This window comes from Aegilops tauschii, chromosome 4 (assembly GCF_002575655.3).
Source record: "Aegilops tauschii subsp. strangulata cultivar AL8/78 chromosome 4, Aet v6.0, whole genome shotgun sequence".
In the NCBI taxonomy this organism is placed as follows: Eukaryota; Viridiplantae; Streptophyta; class Magnoliopsida; order Poales; family Poaceae; genus Aegilops; species Aegilops tauschii.
The window spans coordinates 283,876,278-283,885,419 of NC_053038.3; positions in this window are offsets into that span (position 1 = coordinate 283,876,278).

Here is a 9,142-nt window from a genome sequence, read left to right on the forward strand (position 1 = left end):
GCTTCTGCCCCGTAGACCAGGGAGAAGGGAGTCTGCCCGGTAGCTTTGTTAGGTGTCGTTCTTAGGGACCAAAGAACTACCGGTAGCTCCTCGATCCACCGCCTGTCGTGCTTCTGCAGTGTATCGAAAGTTCTTGTCTTGAGTCCATGAAGCACTTCAGCGTTCGCCCTCTCAGCTTCTCCATTGCATCCGAGGGAATGAACGTACTGCATGAAGGGTTGGCACGTGAACTGGGTGCCGTTGTCAGTGATCATGCTTGCCGGAACTCCGAAATGACACACGAATTCTTTCAAGAACTTGATAGTTGATCGAGTAGTCACCTTTCTCACGGCAGTCACTTCTGGTGTCGGAGTAAATGACCACGGGTAGCCTCATCAGCCCCCCATGGTATTTCAAGACATCGGGGCTAGTTGCGCCCCTCATACCTCCTGGATGAACGGTTGGCTTCTTGGGCCCACTGGTCTAGGAGGCCGACTGCTGGTAGGCGGCAAGACCAAAGAAGGCGGCCACGAAGAGGCCATCTCCTAGAAGGCGGCCACGAGCAGGCCGGCTCCTAGCAGGCGGCCCCTCGTCCCCTCAAAGTTTGCACCCCATTACCACGTTGAGACGGGGCATGGCTACAGTGTAACCTGCCACCCCCAAATCCAGGGCGAAGCATGGCCACAGTGTGGTGTACCAAGCGAACACCCCCGCCCGGCGTGGCACTATTCCCATGTGGCCCGTGACATCACCTACGTCAGGAGGAGCCACGCTTCCACGACGGCTGGCCGGTACGGCCCGCAGGCGGCGGGCCCTACCTGTCGGCGAGCCCCGGAAGGCGGCGAATCCCCACCATACGGCAACGGTGGCGGGCCGCCTCCTAGCAGGTGGCCCCCTCCCCCCTCGAAGTCTGAGCGCCATTAATCAGATGAGATGAGGTGTGGCTACAGTGAGCGCCCGCCAGGCGGTAGGATTGTAGCCATGTTGTCCCCGACAAAGCCTCCGTCATCAGGAGCAAGGCAACAGTATAAAGCGGTCGGCGTGGCCCGCAGGCAGCGGGCCCTACATGTCGGCCGAGCCACCGGCAGCCGGCGGGACCCACCAAGCGGCGGGACCCAGCAGCCGGCGCCCAGAGACACTGATGGTCGGGTCCTACACCCAGCCAGATTACCATTGTACCCCTTGGGGTAGGCCTATATAAACCCCCAGGCCACCCCATGCAAGGGGTTCAGACCTTTGTTCACCACCCTAGAGATTACACACACATAGAGAGAGTAGAGTAGAGCTAGCCTCTCTCTTCTTCCTCCTTTAGCCAAAACAGCTCAAGCAGCATGCTTGTAGCTACGTTGTTGACATAGTGATCATGCGGAGACCCCATAGAGCAGGACTAGGGGTGTTATCTCCACGGAGAGCCCCAAACCTGGGTAAGATTCGCAGGCGTATGCGATCTCGCTCACTCCCGCTTCTAGAGCTCGGTGACATACTCTTGTCCCCAACCATGATAAGCCACACCCTGGCATATGTCGCACGATATCCCAGACATTTGGCGCCCACCGTGGGGCAAGGTGCACCATTGTTCGAAAACACGTTCTGGACGGGAACGCTCTTCCTTCCTGGCGAGCGCAGCCAGCTCGGCACGCCCGATGGCGTTTGCACCAGCACGCTGCGTGGCGTGGAAGCCGCCTGCGCCGCGAGCTACCTTGTCGACCTCCTCGGCAAGCTTCGCATCGCCAACGAGCCGGCCTCCGACCTGGAGACCGTTGGCTCCACCTACCCGCCCGTTGATAAGTCTCCAACATATCTATAATTTTTGACTGTTCCATGCTATTGTATTATCAATCTTGGATGTTTTATATGCATTTATATGCTATTTTATATGATTTTTGGCACTAACATATTAACCTAGAGCCCAGTGCCAGTTTCTATTTTTTCCTTGTTTTTGAGTATCACAGAAAAGGAATACCAAACGGAGTCCAATTGACGTGCCAATTTTTGTTGATTCTTATGCACCAAAAGAAGCCCCCAGAGTAAAAGAGTTGGGCCAGCAGAGTCCCGGGCTGCTCACGAGGGTGGGGGCGCGCCCTACCCACCTGGGCGTGCCCCCTATCTCGTGGACGGCTTGGAGACCCCCTGGCGTGAGACCTACACCAAAAATTCCTATAAGTACGTAAACCTCCAGAAAATAACCTAGATCAGGAGTTCCGCCGCCGCAAGCCTCTGTAGCCACCAAAAACCAATCGGGACCCTGTTCCGGCACCCTACCGGAGTGGGGGTCCCTCACCGGTGGCCATCTTCATCATCCCGACGCTCTCCATGACGAGGAGGGAGTAGTTCACCCTCGGGGATGAGGGTAGGTACCAGTAGCTATGTGTTTGATCTCTCTCTCTCTCGTGTTCTTGATTTGGCACGATCTTGATGTATCGGGAGCTTTGCTATTATAGTTGCATCTTATGGTATTTCTCCCCCTCTACTCTCTTGTAATGGATTGAGTTTTCCCTTTGAAGTTATCTTATCGGATTGAGTCTTTACGGATTTGAGAACACTTGATGTATGTCTTGCATCTGCTTATCTGTGGTGACAATGGGATATTCACGTGATCTACTTGATGTATCTTTGGCTGATCAACTTGCGGGTTCCGTGACCTCGTGAACTTATGCATAGGGGTTGGCACACGTTTTCGTCTTGACTCTCCGTAGAAACTTTTGGGCACTTTTTGAAGTTCTTTGTGTTGGTTGAATAGATGAATCTGAGATTGTGTGATGCATATCGTATAATCATACCCACGGATACTTGAGGTGACATTGGAGTATCTAGGTGACATTAGGGTTTTGGTTGATTTGTGCCTTAAGGTGTTATTCTAGTACCAATTCTATGATAGATCGAACGGAAAGAATAGCTACGTGTTATTTTGCTACGGACTCTTGAATAGGTCGATCAGAAAGGATAACTTTGAGGTGGTTTCATACACTACAATAATCTCTTCGTTTGTTCTCCGCTATTAGTGACTTTGGAGTGACTCTTTGTTGCGTGTTGAGGGATAGTTATATGATCCAATTATGTTAGTATTGTTGAGAGAACTTGCACTAGTGAAAGTATGAACCCTAGGCCTTGTTTCCTAGCATTGCAATACCGTTTACGCTCACTTTTATCATTAGTTACGTTGCTGGTTTTATATTTTCATATTACAAAAACCTATATCTATCATCCATATTGCAGTTGTATCACTATCTCTTTGCCGAGCTAGTGCACCTATACAATTTACCATTGTATTGGGTGTGTTGGGGACACAAGACAATTTTTGTTATTTGGTTGCAGGGTTGCTCGAGAGAGACCATCTTCATCCTATGCCTCCCACTGATTGATAAACCTTAGGTCATCCACTTGAGGGAAATTTGCTACTATCCTACAAACCTTTGCACTTGGAGGCCCAACAACATCTACAAGAAGAAGGTTGCGTAGTAGACATCAAGCAGTTTCTGGCGCCGTTGCCGGGGAGGTGAGTGCTTGAAGGTATATCTTTAGACCTTGCAATCGAATCTTTTAATTTCTTGTTTTATCACTAGTTTAACTTATAAAAGAAAACTACAAAAAAAATGGAATTAAGGGTGCCTCATATGCTTCATCTTTTTAATATCTTGCATGAAAATGATGGAAAGGAAAATTGTGCTTAAGACCTAGAAGAAGAATGCATTAGAATGTTTGGCACTAAATATTTGAATGATGAGCATGATTGCAATGTTGTTAGTACGAACTCCTTGAATATCCATGGTACTAATGATGATTGCACTAGTCATGCATGATGAAAATGTCTCTTATAAGCATGTCAATTTTTGTGGAGTGCATAGAGTTTGCAAGTACACACCAAATAGGGAAGATAGATTTTGCAAGAGGCATAAGTATTTAGAAACTAAATGGTTGCAAGAAAGGCTAGATGTTTGTGCTGAAAATTTAAATTTTCTTAGCCATCCTTGTGAACTTTGCGATGAACGTGGTCATTTAAATATCCAATGCAAATTGTTTCATGATCGTATCGTGTCCAAAAGTTGTGATGACTTGATTTCCCTTGCGCATCGTAATGAACTTAGTTTGCTTGTGGGTTATGAAGAAATGAAACGTATAACTAAGGATATGCCAGAATTTGTCCTTGACAAAGTTCTTGATTTTGATCTAGATGAAATTTATATGTACTGTGCAGTGAATTGCATTAAAAATCCTTATATTGCCAATTACATAAAGACAAGAAAACAAATAGAAGATGAAGAGAATACTAATGAATGGGAAGAGACTTCCCAATATCCTCCTATTATTTCTTATGATGAATCAGGTAACGAGGAGGAGCTTTCTATTCAACCAATCTCATTAATAAGGAGCTCAAAAAAGAGGGTTAAACCCACACATGAGGTGAAGAAAAAAATAAAAGACGGAGAAGCAAAGGTAGAAAGGTATCCCTCCCAAATGATGTTGCTCCTATTACTCATTGTGATGATGATAATTGCTATACTATTGGTGCTATCCATACTATTAATGATGAGAGTGATTATGCTTATGATATGAAAAGGCCCAAGCTTGGGGATGCTATGTTTGATGAGAATGACATGTTTGAGAATATATTTGCTGCAATTAATGTTTGTCCCAAGCTTGGGGATCCTATGTTTAATGAAGATGATATTTTTAGCCTCCCAAGTTTCGATGAGCAAATTTATTATGATGATAGCATGCCTCCTATTTATGATGATTATTGTGATGACACTTATGCTATAAAAAGTAGTGATGATTATATTTATAAAACTTGTCATGATTATGATTACCCTTTTTCTGAACATTACTCTTTTAATGTGGAAACAATTTATAGTATTCGAGTCTCTTATGATACCCCCACTATTCCTAATGAGAAGAATTTTGCTTATGTGGAGAGTAGTAAATTTTCTATGCTTGTAGATCATGAAAAGAATGCTTTATGTGATTGTTATATTGTTGAATTCATTCATGATGCTACTAAAAATTATTATGAGGGAGGAATATATGCTTGTAGGAATTGCAATAATATCAAGTTTCCTCTCTATGTGCTTAAAATCTTGAAGCTATGCTTGTTTTGCCTTCCTATGCTAGTCGATTATTTTTCCCATAAGCTGTTTGCTCACAAAATCACTATGCATAGGAAGTGGCTTAGACTTAAATGTGCTAGTTATATTCTTCATGATGCTCCCTTTATGTTCCAATTTTTATCTTTCATGTGAGCATCATTGAAATCATCATGCCTAGCTAGGGGCGTTAAACGTTAGCGCTTGTTGGGAGGCAACCCAATTTTATTTTTGTTCTTTGCTTTTTATCCTGTTTATTAATAAACAATTCATCTAGCCTCTGTTTAGATGTGGTTTTATGTTTTAATTAGTGTTTGTGCCAAGTAGAACAAATAGGATCTTCTTGGGTGATAGTTGTTTGATCTTGCTGAAAAAGACAGAAACTTTGTGTTCACGACAATAATTGTTAAAATTCATCAGGACGTGATAAAATGATAATTCTTTTTGCAGAAGATCAATATGTAAATTATCCAGGTTATCCTAGTTTTGCAGAATTTTTGGAGTTCCAGAAGTATTCGAACAAATCAGATTACTACAGACTGTCCTGTTTTTGACAGATTATGTTTTCTATGTGTTGTTTGCTTATTTTGATGAATCTATGAGTTGTATCGGAGGGTATGAACCATAGAGAAGTTGGAATACAGTATATTTTACACCAATATGAATTTATAATGAGTTCACAACAGTACCTAAGTGGTGATTTATTTTCTTATACTAACGGAGCTTACGAATTTTCTGTTGAGTTTTGCGTTGTGAAGTTTTTTCATGTTTTGGGTAAAGATTCAATGGACTATGGAATTAGGAGTGGCAAGAGCCTAAGCTTAGGGATGCCCCGGATGGCATCCCCTCTTTCGTATTCGTTCATCGGTAACTTTACTTGGAGCTATATTTTTATTCACCACATGATATGTGTTTTGCTTGGAGCGTCATTTTATTTTATTTTGTTTTGCTTGATGTTTGAATAATATACCAAGATCTGAAATTCTTAAATGTTAGAGAGTCTTCACATAGTTAAATGATTATTCAATTACTCATTGATCTTCATTTATATCTTTCGGAGTAGTTTGTCATTTGCTCTAGTGCTTCACTTATATCTTTTTAGAGCACGGCGGTGGTTTTATTTTGAAGAAATAGATGAACTCTGATGCTTCACTTATATCATTTTGAGAGTCTTAAACAACATGGTAATTTGCTTGGGTTATAAAATTTAGTCCTAATATGATAGGCATCCAAGAGGGATATAATAAAAACTCTCATATAAAGTGCATTGAATACTATGAGAAGTTTGATTCCTTATGATTGTTTTGAGATATGAAGATGGTGATATTAGAGTCATGCTAGTGAGTAGTTGTGAATTTGAGAGATACTTGTGTTAAAGTTTGTGATTCCCGTAGCATGCACGTATGGTGAACCGTTATGTGATGAAGTCGGAGCATGATTTATTTATTGATTGTCTTCCTTATGAGTGGTGGTCGAGGACAAGCGATGTACTTTTCCTACCAATCTATCCCCCTAGGAGCATGCGCGTAGTACTTCGTTTCGATAACTAATAGATTTTTGCAATAAGTATGTGAGTTCTTTATGACTAATGTTGAGTCCACAGATTATACGCACTCTCACCCTTCCACCATTGCTAGCCTCTCTTGTGTCATCCAACTTTCACCGGTACCATACACCCACCATTACCTTCCTCAAAACAGCCACCATACCTACCTATTATGGCATTTCCATAGCCATCCCGAGATATATTGCCATGCAACTTTCCACCGTTCTGTTTATTATGACACGCTTCATCATTGTCATATTGCTTTGCATTATCATGTAGTTGACTTTGTATTTGTGGCAAGGCCACCATTCATCATTCATACATGTCACTCTTGATTCATTGCATATCCCGGTACACCGCCGGAGGCATTCACCTAGAGACATATTTGTTCTAAGTATCGAGTTGTAATTCTTGAGTTGTAAGTAAATAAAAGTGTGATGATCATCATTATTAGAGCATTGTCCCAAGTGAGGAAAGGATGATGGAGACTATGATTCCCCCACAAGTCGGGATGAGACTCTGGACTAAATAAATAAATAAAAGAGGCCAAAGAAGCCCAAATAAAAAAAAACAGGAAAAAGAGGCCATAAAAACAGGCCAAAAAACAAAAAAAATGATGAGAAAAAAAGAGAGAAGGGGCAATGCTACTATCCTTTTACCACACTTGTGCTTCAAAGTAGCACCCTGATCTTCATGATAGAGAGTCTCCTATGTTGTCACTTTCATATACTAGTGGGAATCTTTCATTATCAAACTTGGCTTGCATATTCCAATGACGGGCTTCCTCAAATTGCCCTAGGTCTTCGTGAGCAAGCAAGTTGGATGCACACCCACTTAGTTTCTTTTGTTGAGCTTTCATACACTTATAGCTCTAGTGCATCCGTTGCATGGCAATCCCTACTCACTCACATTGATATGTATTGATGGGCATCTCCATAGCCCGTTGATACGCATAGTTGATGTGAGACTATCTTCTCCTCTTTTTTTCTCCACAACCACCATTCTATTCCACCTATACTGCTATGTCCATGGATCACGCTCATCTATTGCGTGAAGATTGAAAAAGTTTGAGAACATCAAAAGTATGAAACAATTGCTTGGCTTGTCATCGAGGTTGTGCATGATTAAAATATTTTGTGTGATGAGATAGAGCATAGCTAGACTATATGATTTTGTAGGGATAGCTTGCTTTGGCCATGTTATTTTGAGAAGACATGATTGCTTTGTTAGTATGCTTGAAGTATTATTGTTTTCATGTCAATATTAAACTTTTGTTTTGAATCTTACGGATCTGAATATTCTTGTCACAATAAAGAAGATTACATTGTTAAATATGTTAGGTAGCATTCCACATCAAAAAATTTGTTTTTATCATTTACCTACTCGAGGGTGAGCAGGAATTAAGCTTGGGGATGCTTGATACATCTCCAGCGTATCTATAATTTTTGATTGTTCCATGCTATTATATTATCAATCTTGGATGTTTTATATGCATTTATATGCTATTTTATATGATTTTTGGGACTAACCTATTAACCTAGAGCCCAGTGCCAGTGCCAGTTTCTGTTTTTTCCTTGTTTTTTAGTATCACAGAAAAGGAATACCAAACGGAGTCCAATTGACGTGCCAATTTTTGATGATTTTTATGGACCAAAAGAAGCCGCCGGATTGAAAGAGTTGGACCAGAAGAGTCCCGGGCTGCCCATGAGGATGGGGGCGCGCCCGACCCCCCTGGGCGCGCCCCCTATCTCATGGACGGCTCGGAGATCCCTTGGCATGAGACCTACGCCAAAAAATCCTATAAATACAGAAACCTCTAGAAAATAACCTAGATCAGGAGTTCCACCGCCGCAAGCCTCTGTAGCCACCAAAAACCAATCGGGACCCTGTTCCGGCACCCTGCCGGAGGGGGGATTCCTCACTGTTGGCCATCTTCATCATCCCAGTGCTCTCCATGATGAGGACGGAGTAGTTCACCCTCGGGGCTGAGGGTATGCACGAGTAGCTATGTGTTTGATCTCTCTCTCTCTCTCTCTCATGTTCTTGATTTGGCACGATCTTGATGTATCGCGAGCTTTGCTATTATAGTTGGATCTTATGATGTTTCTCCCCCTCTACTCTCTTATAATGGATTGAGTTTTCCCTTTGAAGTTATCCTATCGGATTGAGTCTTTAAGGATTTGAGAACACTTGATGTATGTCCATGTGCTTATCTGTGGTGACAATGGGATATTCACGCGATCTACTTCATGTATGTTTTGGTGATCAACTTGCGGGTTCCGTGACCTCGTGAACTTATGCATAGGGGTTGGCGCATGTTTTCGTCTTGACTCTCCTGTAGAAACTTTGGGGCACTCTTTGAAGTTCTTTGTGTTGGTTGAATATATGAATCTGAGATTGTGTGATGCATATCGTATAATCATACCCACGGATACTTGAGGTGACATTGGAGTATCTAGGTGACATTAGGGTTTTGGTTGATTTGTGTCGTAAGGTGTTATTCTAGTATGAACTCTATGATAGATCAAACGGATAG